This window comes from Musa acuminata, chromosome BXJ2-1 (genome assembly GCF_036884655.1).
Source record: "Musa acuminata AAA Group cultivar baxijiao chromosome BXJ2-1, Cavendish_Baxijiao_AAA, whole genome shotgun sequence".
Taxonomy (NCBI): domain Eukaryota; kingdom Viridiplantae; phylum Streptophyta; class Magnoliopsida; order Zingiberales; family Musaceae; genus Musa; species Musa acuminata.
In genome coordinates, this window is record NC_088338.1 from 37,897,016 (window position 1) to 37,916,604 (window position 19,589).

The window sequence follows — 19,589 nt, forward strand, 5'->3', positions numbered from 1 at the left end:
CATAGTTAATATCAATTTTGTTATATTAGATGTAATGAACTTAAATGTATTTTGACATAAACAAATTAGATTTTTTTATTATGTGTAATTTCTAGCTTTAAACTCAATTTTTAAAATATTACATTAGAGTTTCTTATTACGAGCTCAATAATGATAATTCGATATCATTAATATAATGATTGGATTTTATACATTGTATATCCATGTAATATTAAAATATAATTTTAGCTTTCAATAATTTACTTTATATTATTCTCATTATTGATTTTTAAATTTAGATTAAAAATTTATAATGATAAATTTTACTGATCTTCTCGTTATCTTCTATTTACAAGTTCTACTTCAACTTCTCCACGACCTATATTGGTCTAGGCATGGTAATGCTTAAGAGACGTACATGTTCCATGCTTCTCGGAACATTAATCTTATGGTTATCTTGTGGCCATATTTAGAAACCAACAGAGACTAGTGGTACAATGAACACATCAAATTTTCTAATATAAGAAGCCTCCATGGAAACAAAGTAATTTTATATCTTTTACCTTATCTTAATTGATATTTTCTATTATCCAAAATTTATTATCTCTTTTTAATGTTGATGCAATAGACTTGCATGAAGTCTTCAACTATAGCTTTCAGATATAAAGTATTCTCAATCTCAAGTATATAATTATATCCAAATAAAGAATCAAATATGATATACTCTCAAAGGCTTTAGTTTTGCCTAAAAAGTGTGACACTTATGTGCTTGTACATAAAGAGTCGACGTTCTCATAATATTATAAAGTTACCTAAGGACAAGTGTTCATACGATATTGCTATTGAACTATGTGATAAATCAACCTAATACACTACTCTAGAGCTTAACATGTGTGATATAGGGTTCCAATGTTCTAAGATGAACGAAGTTTTGAGGGGCCACTCCGAAGACTAGACTATAATGCACCTCCTCTCTCCCAATTATTCTCTTGTTGTTGTTGTTGAGTAGTCAAACTTTAATACTAGTGTTAGTTCAAGTCACTAATAACTCTGACTCTATTGTGGGGTGGATCAAATTGCACATTATCTTCGTTGGTTTTAACAAATCTTTCAAGTGAAGAAGAAAACCTTCATATGTAGCATATTATATTGGTTGAACTAGATGGATGTTTATTGAAGCTTCAATGAGCATCATCTCATGAAAGTTAAAGTTTTGAGACCGTGTCCATCACAATATTTGTCCATTGATTCCTCTTCTCCATAATTGTCACCTCCAATTAGGTTCTTTTTCCCTCCACTTTTAATTGTCACTCTGTTATGGATTGAAGCAAATAAACTATCTTTAGTAAAATCAATCACCATCAGTGAGGATTTGATAATTATTATGTATTGCTAAGTACTTCTCGAATGATCTACAAAAAATGCAAAACTCTTATACTAGATAACTAAGAGAAGTTGGGTACTTAGTTTTACCCATGATCTCAAAAGTTTAGAAGGCCAAGGTTATTTAACTTTGTCAACCTCCTTAAGGGTTATACTTCGTACATCAAGTTAGCTAGCTAGTAATTGATATTGAAATCTTTGCTCTCACTTCTGAAGCCCTCAAAATGTTACACTCTTTGTCTTGAATTAACTATTCATATTTGCTTTCTCATTGCCATTGAACTTGTAAATCATAACAATTGTTCTGTAGTTATAATTTTACTTATTTATTTATTTGTTACTTCAATATATCTTTAATAAAATATATCTTTTTTATTTTTATTTTTACCTTTTTATTTCTAATTTATGATTATGATATATAGTATATCAAATACTAATGTAATTTATTTCTTTTGTTTAAATGTGTTTTGCAAGCTTGTACTTATATTGCAATTTATGTTCGGGATGTTATTTTTTAGTTGTTTAAAATGATTGTGAAATGTGTTAAATTCATATTACACTTTTTTAGGGAAGGGGTACAAGATCATGATCCCAAAGAAGAGAGGCAGAGGCAGTACTTTATTGAGGAGTTTATTCCTATAAAATTTATCGGTTCTTTGCATATATGCATCATAGTCCTTCATTTTGTACTCATCCCTCTTATTCTTCCATTAATATGGTACAATATTGTTTATCTTATAATCCTTTCCCCAATCATATCATTCTTTACATCATTCTCTTATAATGCAGTAGATTGGTCCATTGTATCCACTAGCAATCCTATTATTGTACTCTTGATAGCTGCATGGTTTAGTTCTTTTGGGGGAGGGTCGTTGGTAGTGTTGATATTATGTACTGTTTTATTTTGTGTGGCAATGAGATCATCCATCATGATTAAAGATTTTAAGATAGGATATCTTTCTAAGATATCCCCTCGATTGACTTTCATTGGAGATACTTTTGGCATTAACTTAGATAATGTGATTGGTGTATTAGTCTACTTAAAGTTAGATCATTTCCGATTAGTAAATCGCTTAGGAGATATGAGGTGCTCTATAATTCTATTTATAAAGGAATGGATTTCATAGCAAACAATAATTAGAAGCATTTACCACAAAATTATTTTCCCCTATTCATTTTGTTCTTTTTCATTTCAATATTCCTTAATATTTTTCATGAATAGTTATAAAAGAATAAAGTATCATGGTCTCAATATGTCCTCGATCCAGTTGGACTTGCGATTCCATTTCTCAATGAGCCTTCCTTTGACGTTAGCTTGTTCATAAGACTTATTGTAGTTTTTATTTGGAGAAAGTATCGCATAGTCCATACAGAAATATTAGGACCTACACTTGCCTAGGCATCATATGCGAAGAGAGACTATGAGACCTACCTGCAGCACTACTTGGATTGAAATGTGTAAAGCTGCCCATATGCCTCCGTGGATAAGGTATGTTAAATGTTTTACTATTCAATTTCAAATCATTTACATTATGTTATTTCTTTATTCATAAATATGCTCTTTCTTGATTTTCCTATCTATCTATTATTCAGGTGGAATATTTTGAATGCTAATCAGCTTATGATAATTTGTAATTTTTACTAATTAACGAATCATATTTTATCTCTAGGTTGACTCCTGTCTAGGTTGGCAAAAAAGGACCTCATATAGTTTGTCCCAATCTGAATTTTCTTTGGATATTTTAAAACATAATGGTTTTGGCAAAAATTGTCAATACAGATCAACAGATTGGTTAAAAATGATGAAATGATCTTGTTTTCACTTACATCTTTGATCTTGTAATGTATAAAATATTTACCTTATGCTCTTTAGTTCTTGGTTATAGAAAACCATATATTTTAGTATGGAAAACTAATACTACCGAAATGGACATAAATAGTTTAAAAGTGTTGTAAGCGCCAAAATCTCTGAAATTGGAGAAACTATAAATATGAAAATACTTTTGATTCGTTGAAACCAACATCGAAGTGAAAATGAAGATCACTGGATCAAACACTAACTCGTAATGTCATGATCTTCCTATTTGCATTCTTGATTGTATTTGAATTTCATATTCTTTCCGATAGATAAAGTTATCATTTGCATTAGATAAAGTGCTAATTGATGGATTAGCCTACTAATATAATTTGTAGATATTATGTTTTTGATTTATGCTTATGATTAATCTATCATTTCATGATTTATGTTTTTCTTTCCATTGTGAATATTTCTGCATTATGTTGCACTTCTTTGTCATGTTAAGTTTTAATTTTCATCTTTTTTACTTGAAAATGTTAGAAAAGTTTGGCTCATGTCCTAAGTTTATAATTCAAATTTTTGACTGCTCTTTTTGTTGTTTGCTCACTGGCTCATTGGAGTTTGGAATACATTTGCAAGGTGGATAATCTGAGTAGGTTTTAGTGAAATCATCCGTCCTTGTAGAATTGCAATGACGAGTTTTAAAAGTCGAGTCTACATTTAGAAGGAAGAGGAAAATGACATACGCCACAGAAGATGAGTTCCATAGAAGAGGTTTGAGTTCCATAGAAGAGGTTTGGTAGAAGCAAACTTTATATTTGTAATCTCGTCTTACTTGCAAGGAGAAGCCATGTAAATGATGGTTTCAATGCATCTGTAAATTTATTCGGAGGCATAATATGTTTGTATCTTCTTGCAGAGTTACATTGAGTTTGAATGATGAAAAACATAACATGCAGCTTGCCATTGATAGAAGCAAACAGTTGGCAAAATACAACTGTAAAGAATATTACTTGAAATATTATATTTATATACGATGTTCTTATGAGGGGGTTGTACACATTCACCCATCTAAGTTTCAAAATTCCACATGGAACACTTTGATTTTAACAAATGTGTGTAAATCCATAATTAGCTTAAATTTTAGATTTTCTTTGGATATAATCCTTTAAAGTGAAAAATTTTAGAGATGACCCTTTATATTTTACACATGTCACTACTCAGATTCCTTACAAATATTTTCTTTTTGTCATCAAAGTCCCAAGCCATACTATCATTTGTATTAGTAGATTTATTCATGACTATGATTATGTTAGTATAAGTAGATTCTCTAATAAATCTAGGAGGTAATATCATTCAATTTATTAAAAAAAAATTATATGTGTCATCCAATATCTCAATTTACAAAAGATAAATCTTCTTTGCATTACTATTGCGACAGCTTCATCAATCATATTTGGAAATATATATAATTTATATTATTTTTATTTTAATATTTTTATTTTATTTATTTATTTTGATAATAATATTTTTTTGTTAGGTGCATACCTAAAAAAGAAGGTATATCATTAGAGTTTTTGAATGATAATTCTTCTTATCAAAATTATTGTATTTGGTAGGAAATTCTAGATTACGAATGTGAAGAAAGTAAATATTTCTTTTTTTTATTAAAATTGTTGGAACTACATGATAATTTTTAACTTAAAATTTAGATTATGATTATAAAACTTAATATTCAGTTCTCAAATGCAACCACCACTTATGTATTATTAGACACTTTTCAACAAGATTACACAAAAAATATAAGGTAATTTTTATTTAAAATATTATATTATTTTATAAGAATTTGAATATAATACAATACATAGATATATAAATATTATACGAAATAAATTATGTATTGTGTACTTACATTTCTACTAAGTTTTGCTTGAGTTCCTTTCAATTAATTTTTGTAAGAGAAGTAGGGTATGATCTCCAAATCTTACACATATTTGACATATTAGCATTTCAAAAACAGTAAGTTTCTGTTCACATCAATTTCATTTTCATTAAAAGTTATATTATAGTCAATATCCATTTTATTACATTAGATGTGACGAACTTAAAGGTATTATGAAGACTAACATGAAATAATGTAGATAATATTGGCTCATTAGAATGTAGAAAGGTATTATTATTTCATTAGAAGATCAAGTTATTTTATTGTTTTAAGTGATAAATTTTATATCAATGAATTATTTTTATTATTCGATCAAATTACTTTTTGATTTCATCAATTTAAAAGATTGAACTTCAATCATTAAAGTTATCAAACTCACAAAATATTTTAGATTTCCTAATGATGTCAATTTAGATGATAAATATCTTGATCGTAGCATATTCTTAGAATCAAATCGATATTGCTTACTTTTATAAAAAAAATAGATGGTTTGTTGTTGTCCACAAATTTTTTACCTTAAAATGTTGTAAAGAAAATCAGATGATGATAAAGAAAAAAATAGATATGAGAAACATTCCTTTGTAATGCAGTTTTAAAATAATAAAATATCAAACCAAAAGATAATAGGCTAAAAAATCTTATAGTATTTGCTCTATATGGTATCAAACTATAATTCTAACTAATTTGTGATTAGAATTTATTTATGAAAAATATAATTATTTTTAAATATAAAATATTTCTTTATTATATCATTCATTTAAAAGATTATTATTTAAACTAATGCACATAATTTGATATATAGAAATTTGAGGAAATAACAAGGATATCTGATGATGATGATCACGATGATAGATTTATACTAGATTTAACTTTTTAATCTCAAGATTTTTCTTATCTATATGGAAGCATAATATTCTCGAAATATCATAAATTATATGATCATTTGATAATCCTTTAATTAATAGTCGATAATGTAATCAAATAAGAAATATAGTACTTATTAAAATATTTATTATATTTAGTTTAGTATTCCTTAGCAATTGTTAATTAATTTATGTAGCTATTTATGTCAACATATAAGCACAATAATCATGAATAATATTCTTATATTAGATTCAATTTTGAATAAAATAATTTGAAACAAGATCTAAATTTTAACAAGCATACGAAGCAATAAAAACTATTATCGAATATAGCAAAATTAGTAAAAGAAACAAGCTTTTAGATTTGCATCAAAAGAATTGAAGATAACTCTTCACTTAACATATTTCCTATATGGTCCGCATTTAGAAGAAATTGGTGTTATTTATCATTGTTTTAATATCAAAACTACAATAATGCTAGATCATACGCTATTTCAAATACTATAAATAAATAAATAATAATTACTACTGACCTATGATTTTTGCTAACTCTTCTAATGCTGAAGATGATGTTAGAGCAAGCTTATCAGACGCTACCGGGAAAAATTGCATTGTCGTTAAGAGGAGGAAGACTATCAGGCTAATGATAAGTTGTCTTAGAAACATGATGGGCCAACACTTGAATATTTGTAAATGAAATTACAATACTGAAGTAATATATCTTGATGGATGAATTGTTTATCGCAAGAGTGAGTTGCTTTAAAGATTAGGATTAATTAAACGTTATGCATGCGGTTTTAGTTTTTTGAAACTGACCATGGTCGTCTAGAAACTGAAATCGTCATTGTATATTGTAACTTTCTTTGCATGCAATAACATATCTCAAGGTACAAGGGAAATGTATATAAATTAAATAAAGAATTGTGACTTTATACACTATGCTTGTTATATTTATTAATAAATATTTTATAGAAATAATATCATCTTTTAACATAATGCATATACTTTATGTAAAAATCTAAGATTATTGTATGGTAAGTTGAAAAAAATATATTCCATATCCTTCAAGTGCATAAATATAATTGAGAGAGGAATAAGCATCTCTTTTGTAAATTGGCTAGAAATCCTTTAGTCATCCAATACTTTATGCTCTTTTTGTGATTAATTACATGAGGCATGGTCCTAAACTCCACAAATAGAAATCTTTTTTAAAAATAAAACTAACTTAATTTTTTTGACGATCAATTTTCTTGTAATTTTTGAAAATATTAAAAGAAAAAATTCTCACTCTTAGAAATAATGATTTGAATAATATCTAGTTCACCTTTATTAATGAACCTAGTCGATGATCTTTTTCATAAAATTTAAAAATATCAAAATGTGGATGAAATTATTGTAAATTTGACATATTCAAGATGTTTGTTCACTATTTTATATCAAAAGAGCAAACTATTTCAATAAACATCAAGATTATCATGATAATTTGAGTCATAATATGATGTTATCATGATTTTAAACGAGCATGGCAAAGTTAGAAATATTTGTAAAAAAGTCTTTCATTTTGTGTTAATTTGTTTCCCTCATGCTAAATAACAAAGATGAATTTTAATAATCAATTGTATAAATATGTGAACTAAAAAGTTAACCAAAATCAAAATTTATGAAGACAAATTTGATATTTTGTTAAAATACCTCAAATATTTGTTTTGCCAACATTGACTTTGCAATCACTTAAATTTCAAGATGAGCAAATTCTAATGCTCTAAGATTATTTTATTATAGGTAACTTATAATGAGAGTTTCTTTTTATAGAAATATTTTCACTTAGTAAATGCTAGTGACCTGAATTGAGTATTTGTTCATTTAACTATCGACTACTTTATTCATTATCAAAACCTAGTAGCTAATAATATAATTGTACTTTAATAAAGTTAGTTTTATTGACATTGATTTGCATTTGTAGAGGAAATTGAAAATCTACCCCTATTACAAGAATTGCACATTTAAAATAATAAACTATATAATTAAATAATATCGAAAATAATTATTCATCTTACTGAAAAATTTCTGTAAAATAATGATATAACTTGATTTCATGTGGTAATAGTCATGTCAAAACTTCTTTTCTTATAAACTTGGATGTTTCTATTTCTAGAAATAGAAAGAGAGCATTCTTTGATATAATAATACTTATCATGATTGTTGGCAATCTATAAATGTTCAAAATTGATATTTATAATTTCGTTTGGGTCATTTTTTCCTCAAGTTGACATCTAACCATATCAATTTTATCGATAGTATTAAAGACTTTTATTTTATCATTTTTTATTCATCACATATTATGATAATGATAATACATAATGCATTAAAATTTATTTTTTATGATATTAGAAAAAATTAGCTCAAAGAGATGTAAGGTGTACTAGATTTTAAAGGGGAGGTATGATTATAGGATTAATATCAATTGATCTGATCTCATTCCCAACTATCGCCTCTTTTATAGCAATGGCTAAAAAATAAAAGTAATTCATGTTAGTAAAATATTTTGAAAGAAGATCTAAATTTTAATAATTATATGATATTATCTAAAATGTTGAATAATATAGCATAATTAGTTTAAAAAAAAAGTAATCTTGATGGCATTAAAAAAACTTTACAAATTTTCACAAACTACTTATTTTTACGGTCCATATTGTAGTGAACTTGGTGTTATTAATCATAAGTTTTAACATCGAAACATGCATAATGCATCATCGTATATTATTCCGAATATCTTAAGCAAGTGAAACTATATTATTACTAAAATAATATTTTAGCCAACTATTCTAATTCTCAAGATGATGGTGGAGCAATCTCTTTATATGATAGTGCAAAAAATTACATTGTCGTTTAAAGAAGGAAGATCGTTAGGCCAATAAGAAGTTGTCTTCGAAACGTGATAGACTAACATTACATTATACGTAGAAAAAATAAATTTTGCATTATTGAAGTAATGTGTAGATGGTTGAATTATTAATCACAAGAGTGAGGTAATATAAAGATTACGGTCAATTCAATTTTATGCATAATGTTATATTATTTTAATACTTTTTATGTAACTGAAATCTTCATTGTATATAGCAACTTCCGTAGTATCTAATAATGTATAAAATGGAAGAATTGAAATGTATAAAAGTTGAATAAAAAATCATGACATCATACAATTTATAAACTATGCTTGTTATATCCATAAGGTAAATATTTTATAAGAATATTATCATCTTTTGACAAGATACTTATAGTTTATATAACACTATTAAGATTTAAATTTTAAAAAAATTATTTCATATCTTTCAAGTGCATAAAAGCTACTAAGAGAGGATTTAAAGTTTACTTTGTGAATTACTAATTAATACCTCAGTAGTTTAGTATGTTATGCTCTTTTTGAAATAAAGTATATAAAGCATGGTGTAAAACTCTCCACGCATAGAATTCTTATTTAAAAAGAGGCCCAATTTAATTTTTTATGTTGTCAATTTAGTATTCTTGTAATATGAAAAAATCTAAATGTGGATTGAAAATTCTCACTAGTACAATTTTATATTTGAATAATTTCTTGTTCACCTTATTCAGGAATATAGTTGATGATCCTCTTCGTACAAGTTAAAAATATTAAAATACGGATGTATTGATTGTCAACTTGACTTGTTCGAGTCATTTGTTAATTATTTTATATCAGAAGTATTATATTTTATAATAAATATCCATTATCTCATGATAATTTAAATCGAGATATGATGTTATCAATATTCTATTTGTCGATAATAAACCTAAAAATATTTGTAATTATTTATATTTGCTTTTATGTTAATTCTTTTACTCAAATCCTAAAAAAGATAAATTATAATAATGTATTGTTAAAACGAGTGAACAAAAAGTCAAACATATTAAAAATCTAAAATGTCAAAATTATATAAAAATTTTAGAAAACTTTAGTTTTGCCTACTCTAAGATTATAACCACTTAAAGTTCAGAATGAATGTATTTTAATGGTCCAATGCTAGTTTATCTTGGGCAACTAATAAGGCATTTATACTTTCTTTTTATAGCAATGTTTCAACTCATTACCAACTAGTGACTTGAAATTAAAATTTTTTCATTTAACTATCATGTAAGTTATTTATCATTAAAATATAAGAGCTTAGAATATTGGTATAATATAATGGAGTGAGGATATTGAGTGTTGGTCTACTTTTGTAGTGGAAATTGGAACTCTAACTCGCTCTCACGAATTATCAATTTATGGCAATAAACTATATAATTAAATAATATTGAGAAACAATATATTATATTAGAACAATTATGTAATATAATGACATAACTATATTTTATGTGGTAATAGTTATATCCAACCTTCTTTTCAAGAAAACATAGAACCGATAGTTATAATAATGCATTTCACGGATGAAAGTTAATATTTAAAATTTCATTTGGGTTATCTTTTCTACAAGCTCACATTTAACTATTTCAATTTTATCGATAAAATTTGAGAGACATGTATTTTAATAATTTTTAGTTCATTTCGAAGTAAAATAATGACAACGCATAATGCATTACAGTTTATTGTTTATGATATTAAGACAATGAACCTAATCGTGTACAGCGGGGACTATAGGATTATGTAGAGGAGGAATGATAAAAGGTTTTATATCGAATGATTTGATGTCATCTCCAGCTATAGCCTCTTTGATAGCAATGGCTAAAGAACAAAAGTAATTCAATTAGTAAAATATTTTGAAACAAGATCTAAATTTTAACAAGCATACGAAGCAATAAAAACTATTATCGAATATAGCAAAATTAGTAAAAGAAACAAGCTTTTAGATTTGCATCGAAAGAATTGAAGATAACTCTTCACTTAACATATTTCCTATATGGTCCGCATTTAGAAGAACTTGGTGTTATTTATCATTGTTTTAATATTAAAACTACAATAATGCTGGATCATCTGCTATTTCAAATACTATAAATAAATAAATAATAATTACTACTGACCTAAGATTTTTGCCAACTCTTCTAATGCTGAAGATGATGTTAGAGCAAGCTTATCAGACGCTACCGGGAAAAATTGCATTGTCGTTAAGAGGAGGAAGACCATCAGGCTAATGAGAAGTTGTCTTAGAAACATGATGGGCCAACACTTGAATATTTGTAAATGAAATTACAATACTGAAGTAATATATCTTGATGGATGAATTGTTTATCGCAAGAGTGAGTTGCTTTAAAGATTAGGATTAATTAAACGTTATGCATGAGGTTTTAGTTTTTTGAAACTGACCATAGTCGTCTAGAAACTGAAATCTTAATTGTATATTGTAACTTTCTTTGCATGCAATAACATATCTCATGGTACAAGGGAAATGTATATAAATTAAATAAAGAATTGTGACTTTATATACTATGCTTATTATATTTATTAATAAATATTTTATAGAAATAATGTCATCTTTTAACATAATGCATATACTTTATGTAAAAATCTAAGATTATTGTATGGTAAGTTGAAAAAAATATATTCCATATCCTTCAAGTGCATAAATATAATTGAGAGAGGAATAAGCATCTCTTTTGTAAATTGGCTAGTAATCCTTTAGTCATCCAATACTTTATGCTCTTTTTGTGATCAATTACATGAGGCATGGTCCTAAACTCCACACATAGAAATCTTTTTTAAAAATAAAACTAACTTAATTTTTTTGACGATCAATTTTTTTGTAATTTTTGAAAATATTAAAAGCAAAAATTCTCACTCTTAGAAATAATGATTTGAATAATATCTAGTTCACCTTTATTAATGAACCTAGTCGATGATCTTTTTCATAAAATTTAAAAATATCAAAATGTGGATGAAATTATTGTCAATTTGACATATTCAAGATGTTTGTTCATTATTTTATATCAAAAGAGCAAAATATTTCAATAAACGTCAAGATTATCATGATAATTTGAGTCATAAAATGATGTTATCATGATTTTAAACGAGCATGGCAAATTTAGAAATATTTATAAAAAAGACTTTCATTTTGTGTTAATTTGTTTCCCTCATGCTAAATAACAAAGATGAATTTTAATAATCAATTATATAAATATGTGAACTAAAAATTTAAACATAATCAAAATTTATAAAGACAAATTTGATATTTTGTTAAAATACCTTAAATATTTGTTTTGCCATCATTGACTTTGCAATCACTTAAATTTCAAGATGAGCAAATTCTAATGCTCTAAGATTATTTTATTATAGGTAACTTATAATGAGAGTTTCTTTTTATAGAAATATTTTGACTTAGTAAATGCTAGTGACCTGAATTGAGAATTTGTTCATTTAACTATCGACTACGTTATTCATTATCAAAACCTAGTAGCTAATAATATAATTGTACTTTAATAAAGTTAGTTTTATGGACATTGATTTGCATTTGTAGAGGAAATTGAAAATCTACCCCTATTACAAGAATTGCACATTTAAAATAATAAACTATATAATTAAATAATATCGAAAATAATTATTCATCTTATTGGAAAATTTCTGCAAAATAATGATATAACTTGATTTCATGTGGTAATAGTCATGTCAAAACTTCTTTTCTTATAAACTTGGATGTTTCTATTTCTAGAAATAGAAATAGAGCATTCTTTGATATCATAATACTTGTTATGATTGTTGGCAATCTATAAATGTTCAAAATTGATATTTATAATTTCGTTTGGGTCATTTTTTCCTCAAGTTGACATCTAACCATATCAATTTTATCGATAGTATTAAAAACTTTTATTTTATCATTTTTTATTCATCACATATTATGATAATGATAATACATAATGCATTAAAATTTATTTTTAATGATATTAGAAAAAATTAGCTCAAGGAGATGTAAGGTGTACTAGATTTTAAAGGGGAGGTATGATTATAGGATTAATATCAATTGATCTGATCTCATCCCCAACTATCGCCTCTTTTATAGCAATGGCTAAAAAATAAAAGTAATTCATGTTAGTAAAATATTTTGAAAGAAGATCTAAATTTTAATAATTATATGATATTATCTAAAATGTTGAATAATATAGCATAATTAGTTAAAAAAAAAAAAAAGCAATCTTGATGGCATTAAAAAAACTTTACAAATTTTCACAAACTACTTATTTTTACGGTCCATATTGTGGTGAACTTTGTGTTATTAATCGGAAGTTTTAACATCGAAACATGCATAATGCGTCATCGTATAATATTCCGAATATCTTAAGCAAGTGAAACTATATTATTACTAAAATAATATTTTAGCCAACTATTCTAATTCTCAAGATTATGGTGGAGCAATCTCTTTATATGATAGTGCAAAAACTTACATTGTCGTTTAAAGAAGGAAGATCGTTAGGCCATAAGGTAAATATTTTATAAGAATATTATCATCTTTTGACAAGATACTTATAGTTTATATAACACTATTAAGATTTAAATTTTAAAAAAATTATTTCATATCTTTCAAGTGCATAAAAGCTACTAAGAGAGGATTTAAAGTTTACTTTGTGAATTACTAATTAATACCTCAGTAGTTTAGTATGTTATGCTCTTTTTGAAATAAAGTATATAAAGCATGGTGTAAAACTCTCCACGCATAGAATTCTTATTTAAAAAGAGGCCCAATTTAATTTTTTATGTTGTCAATTTAGTATTCTTGTAATATGAAAAAATCTAAATGTGGATTGAAAATTCTCACTAGTACAATTTTATGTTTGAATAATTTCTTGTTCACCTTATTCAGGAATATAGTTGATGATCCTCTTCGTACAAGTTAAAAATATTAAAATACGGATGTATTGATTGTCAACTTGACTTGTTCGAGTCATTTGTTAATTATTTTATATCAGAAGTATTATATTTTATAATAAATATCTATTATCTCTTGATAATTTAAATCGAGATATGATGTTATCAATATTCTATTTGTCGATAATAAACCTAAAAATATTTGTAATTATTTATATTTGCTTTTATGTTAATTCTTTTACTCAAATCCTAAAAAAGATAAATTATAATAATGTATTGTTAAAACGAGTGAACAAAAAGTCAAACATATTAAAAATCTAAAATGTCAAAATTATATAAAAATTTTAGAAAACTTTAGTTTTGCCTACTCTAAGATTATAACCACTTAAAGTCCAGAATGAATGTATTTTAATGGTCCAATGCTAGTTTATCTTGGGCAACTAATAAGGCATTTATACTTTCTTTTTATAGCAATGTTTCAACTCATTACCAACTAGTGACTTGAAATTAAAATTTTTTCATTTAACTATCATGTAAGTTATTTATCATTAAAATATAAGAGCTTAGAATATTGGTATAATATAATGGAGTGAGGATATTGAGTGTTGGTCTACTTTTGTAGTGGAAATTGGAACTCTAACTCGCTCTCACGAATTATCAATTTATGGCAATAGACTATATAATTAAATAATATTAAGAAACAATATATTATATTAGAACAATTATGTAATATAATGACATAACTATATTTTATGTGGTAATAGTTATATCCAACCTTCTTTTCAAGAAAACATATAACCGATAGTTATAATAATGCATTTCACGGATGAAAGTTAATATTTAAAATTTCATTTGGGTTATCTTTTCTACAAGCTCACATTTAACTATTTCAATTTTATCGATAAAATTTGAGAGACATGTATTTTAATAATTTTTAGTTCATTTCGAAGTAAAATAATGACAACGCATAATGCATTACAGTTTATTGTTTATGATATTAAGACAATGAACCTAATCGTGTACAGCGGGGACTATAGGATTATGTAGAGGAGGAATGATAAAAGGTTTTATATCGAATGATTTGATGTCATCTCCAGCTATAGCCTCTTTGATAGCAATGGCTAAAGAACAAAAGTAATTCAATTAGTAAAATATTTTGAAACAAGATCTAAATTTTAACAAGCATACGAAGCAATAAAAACTATTATCGAATATAGCAAAATTAGTAAAAGAAACAAGCTTTTAGATTTGCATCAAAAGAATTGAAGATAACTCTTCACTTAACATATTTCCTATATGGTCCGCATTTAGAAGAACTTGGTGTTATTTAAAATGTTTTAATATCAAAACTACAATAATGCTGGATCATACGCTATTTCAAATACTATAAATAAATAAACAAATAATTACTACTAACCTAAGATTTTTGCCAACTCTTCTAATGCTGAAGATGATGTTGGAGCAAGCTTATCAGACGCTACCGGGAAAAATTGCATTGTCGTTAAGAGGAGGAAGACCATCAGGCTAATGAGATGTTGTCTTAGAAACATGATGGGCCAACACTTGAATATTTGTAAATGAAATTACAATACTGAAGTAATATATCTTGATGGATGAATTGTTTATTGCAAGAGTGAGTTGCTTTAAAGATTAGGATTAATTAAACGTTATGCATTAGGTTTTAGTTTTTTGAAACTGACCATGGTTATCTAGAAACTGAAATCTTCATTGTATATTGTAACTTTCTTTGCATGCAATAACATATCTCATGGTAAAAGGGAAATGTATATAAATTAAATAAAGAATTGTGACTTTATACACTATGCTTATTATATTTATTAATAAATATTTTATAGAAATAATGTCATCTTTTAACATAATGCATATACTTTATGTAAAAATCTAAGATTATTGTATAGTAAGTTGAAAAAAATATATTCCATATCCTTCAAGTGCATAAATATAATTGAGAAAAGAATAAGCATCTCTTTTGTAAATTGGCTAGTAATCCTTTAGTCATCCAATACTTTATGCTCTTTTTGTGATCAATTACATGAGGCATGGTCCTAAACTCCACACATAGAAATCTTTTTTAAAAATAAAACAAACTTAATTTTTTTGACGATCAATTTTCTTGTAATTTTTGAAAATATTAAAAGCAAAAATTCTCACTCTTAGAAATAATGATTTGAATAATATCTAGTTCACCTTTATTAATGAACCTAGTCGATGATCTTTTTCATAAAATTTAAAAATATCAAAATGTGGATGAAATTATTGTCAATTTGACATATTCAAGATGTTTGTTCACTATTTTATATCAAAAGAGCAAACTATTTCAATAAACATCAAGATTATCATGATAATTTGAGTCATAATATGATGTTATCATGATTTTAAATGAGCATGGCATAGTTAGAAATATTTGTAAAAAAGTCTTTCATTTTGTGTTAATTTGTTTCCCTCATGCTAAATAACAAAGATGAATTTTAATAATCAATTGTATAAATATGTGAACTAAAAAGTTAACCATAATCAAAATTTATGAAGACAAATTTGATATTTTGTTAAAATACCTTAAATATTTGTTTTGCCAACATTGACTTTGCAATCACTTAAATTTCAAGATGAGCAAATTATAATGCTCTAAGATTATTTTATTATAGGTAACTTATAATGAGAGTTTCTTTTTATAGAAATATTTTGACTTAGTAAATGCTAGTGACCTAAATTGAGAATTTGTTCATTTAACTATCGACTACGTTATTCATTATCAAAACCTAGTAGCTAATAATATAATTGTACTTTAATAAAGTTAGTTTTATGGACATTGATTTGCATTTGTAGAGGAAATTGAAAATCTACCCCTATTACAAGAATTGCACATTTAAAATAATAAACTATATAATTAAATAATATCGAAAATAATTATTCATCTTATTGGAAAATTTCTGCAAAATAATGATATAACTTGATTTCATGTGGTAATAGTCATGTCAAAACTTCTTTTCTTATAAACTTGGATGTTTCTATTTCTAGAAATAGAAAGAGAGCATTCTTTGATATAATAATACTTGTCATGATTGTTGGCAATCTATAAATGTTCAAAATTGATATTTATAATTTCGTTTGGGTCATTTTTTCCTCAAGTTGACATCTAACCATATCAATTTTATCGATAGTATTAAAGACTTTTATTTTATCATTTTTTATTCCTCACATATTATGATAATTATAATACATAATGCATTAAAATTTATTTTTAATGATATTAGAAAAAATTAGCTTAAGGAGATGTAAGGTGTACTAGATTTTAAAGGGGAGGTATGATTATAGGATTAATATCAATTGATCTGATCTCATCCCCAACTATCGCCTCTTTTATAGCAATGGCTAAAAAATAAAAGTAATTCATGTTAGTAAAATATTTTGAAAGAAGATCTAAATTTTAATAATTATATGATATTATCTAAAATGTTGAATAATATAGCATAATTAGTTTAAAAAAAAAAAAGCAATCTTGATGGCATTAAAAAAACATTACAAATTTTCACAAACTACTTATTTTTACGGTCCATATTGTGGTAAACTTTGTGTTATTAATCGGAAGTTTTAACATCGAAACATGCATAATACGTCATCGTATAATATTCCGAATATCTTAAGCAAGTGAAACTATATTATTACTAAAATAATATTTTAGCCAACTATTCTACTTCTCAAGATTATGGTGGAGCAATCTCTTTATATGATAGTGCAAAAACTTACATTGTCGTTTAAAAAAGGAAGATCGTTAGGCCATAAGGTAAATATTTTATAAGAATATTATCATCTTTTAACAAGATACTTATAGTTTATATAACACTATTAAGATTTAAATTTTAAAAAAATTATTTCATATCTTTCAAGTGCATAAAAGCTACTAAGAGAGGATTTAAAGTTTACTTTGTGAATTACTAATTAATACCTCAGTAGTTTAGTATGTTATGCTCTTTTTGAAATAAAGTATATAAAGCATGGTGTAAAACTCTCCACGCATAGAATTCTTATTTAAAAAGAGGCCCAATTTAATTTTTTATGTTGTCAATTTAGTATTCTTGTAATATGAAAAAATCTAAATGTGGATTGAAAATTCTCACTAGTACAATTTTATATTTGAATAATTTCTTGTTCACCTTATTCAGGAATATAGTTGATGATCCTCTTCGTACAAGTTAAAAATATTAAAATACGGATGTATTGATTGTCAACTTGACTTGTTCGAGTCATTTATTAATTATTTTATATCAGAAGTATTATATTTTATAATAAATATCTATTATCTCATGATAATTTAAATCGAGATATGATGTTATCAATATTCTATTTGTCGATAATAAACCTAAAAATATTTGTAATTATTTATATTTGCTTTTATGTTAATTCTTTTACTCAAATCCTAAAAAAGATAAATTATAATAATGTATTGTTAAAACGAGTGAACAAAAAGTCAAACATATTAAAAATCTAAAATGTCAAAATTATATAAAAATTTTAGAAAACTTTAGTTTTGCCTACTCTAAGATTATAACCACTTAAAGTTCAGAATGAATGTATTTTAATGGTCCAATGCTAGTTTATCTTGGGCAACTAATAAGGCATTTATACTTTCTTTTTATAGCAATGTTTCAACTCATTACCAACTATTGACTTGAAATTAAAATTTTTTCATTTAACTATCATTTAAGTTATTTATCATTAAAATATAAGAGCTTAGAATATTGGTATAATATAATTGAGTGAAGATATTGAGTGTTGGTCTACTTTTGTAGTGGAAATTGGAACTCTAACTCGCTCTCACGAATTATCAATTTATGGCAATAGACTATATAATTAAATAATATTGAGAAACAATATATTATATTAGAACAATTATGTAATATAATGACATAACTATATTTTATGTGGTAATAGTTATATCCAACCTTCTTTTCAAGAAAACATAGAACCGATAGTTATAATAATGCATTTCACGGATGAAAGTTAATATTTAAAATTTAATTTGGGTTATATTTTCTACAAGCTCACATTTAACTATTTCAATTTTATCGATAAAATTTAAGAGACATGTATTTTAATAATTTTTAGTTCATTTCGAAGTAAAATAATGACAACGCATAATGCATTACAGTTTATTGTTTATGATATTAAGACAATGAACCTAATCGTGTACAGCGGGGACTATAGGATTATGTAGAGGAGGAATGATAAAAGGTTTTATATCGAATGATTTGATGTCATCTCCAGCTATAGCCTCTTTGATAGCAATGGCTAAAGAACAAAAGTAATTCAATTAGTAAAATATTTTGAAACAAGATCTAAATTTTAACAAGCATACGAAGCAATAAAAACTATTATCGAATATAGCAAAATTAGTAAAAGAAACAAGCTTTTAGATTTGCATCGAAAGAATTGAAGATAACTCTTCACTTAACATATTTCCTATATGGTCCGCATTTAGAAGAACTTGGTGTTATTTATCATTGTTTTAATATTAAAACTACAATAATGCTGGATCATCTGCTATTTCAAATACTATAAATAAATAAATAATAATTACTACTGACCTAAGATTTTTGCCAACTCTTCTAATGCTGAAGATGATGTTAGAGCAAGCTTATCAGACGCTACCGGGAAAAATTGCATTGTCGTTAAGAGGAGGAAGACCATCAGGCTAATGAGAAGTTGTCTTAGAAACATGATGGGCCAACACTTGAATATTTGTAAATGAAATTACAATACTGAAGTAATATATCTTGATGGATGAATTGTTTATCG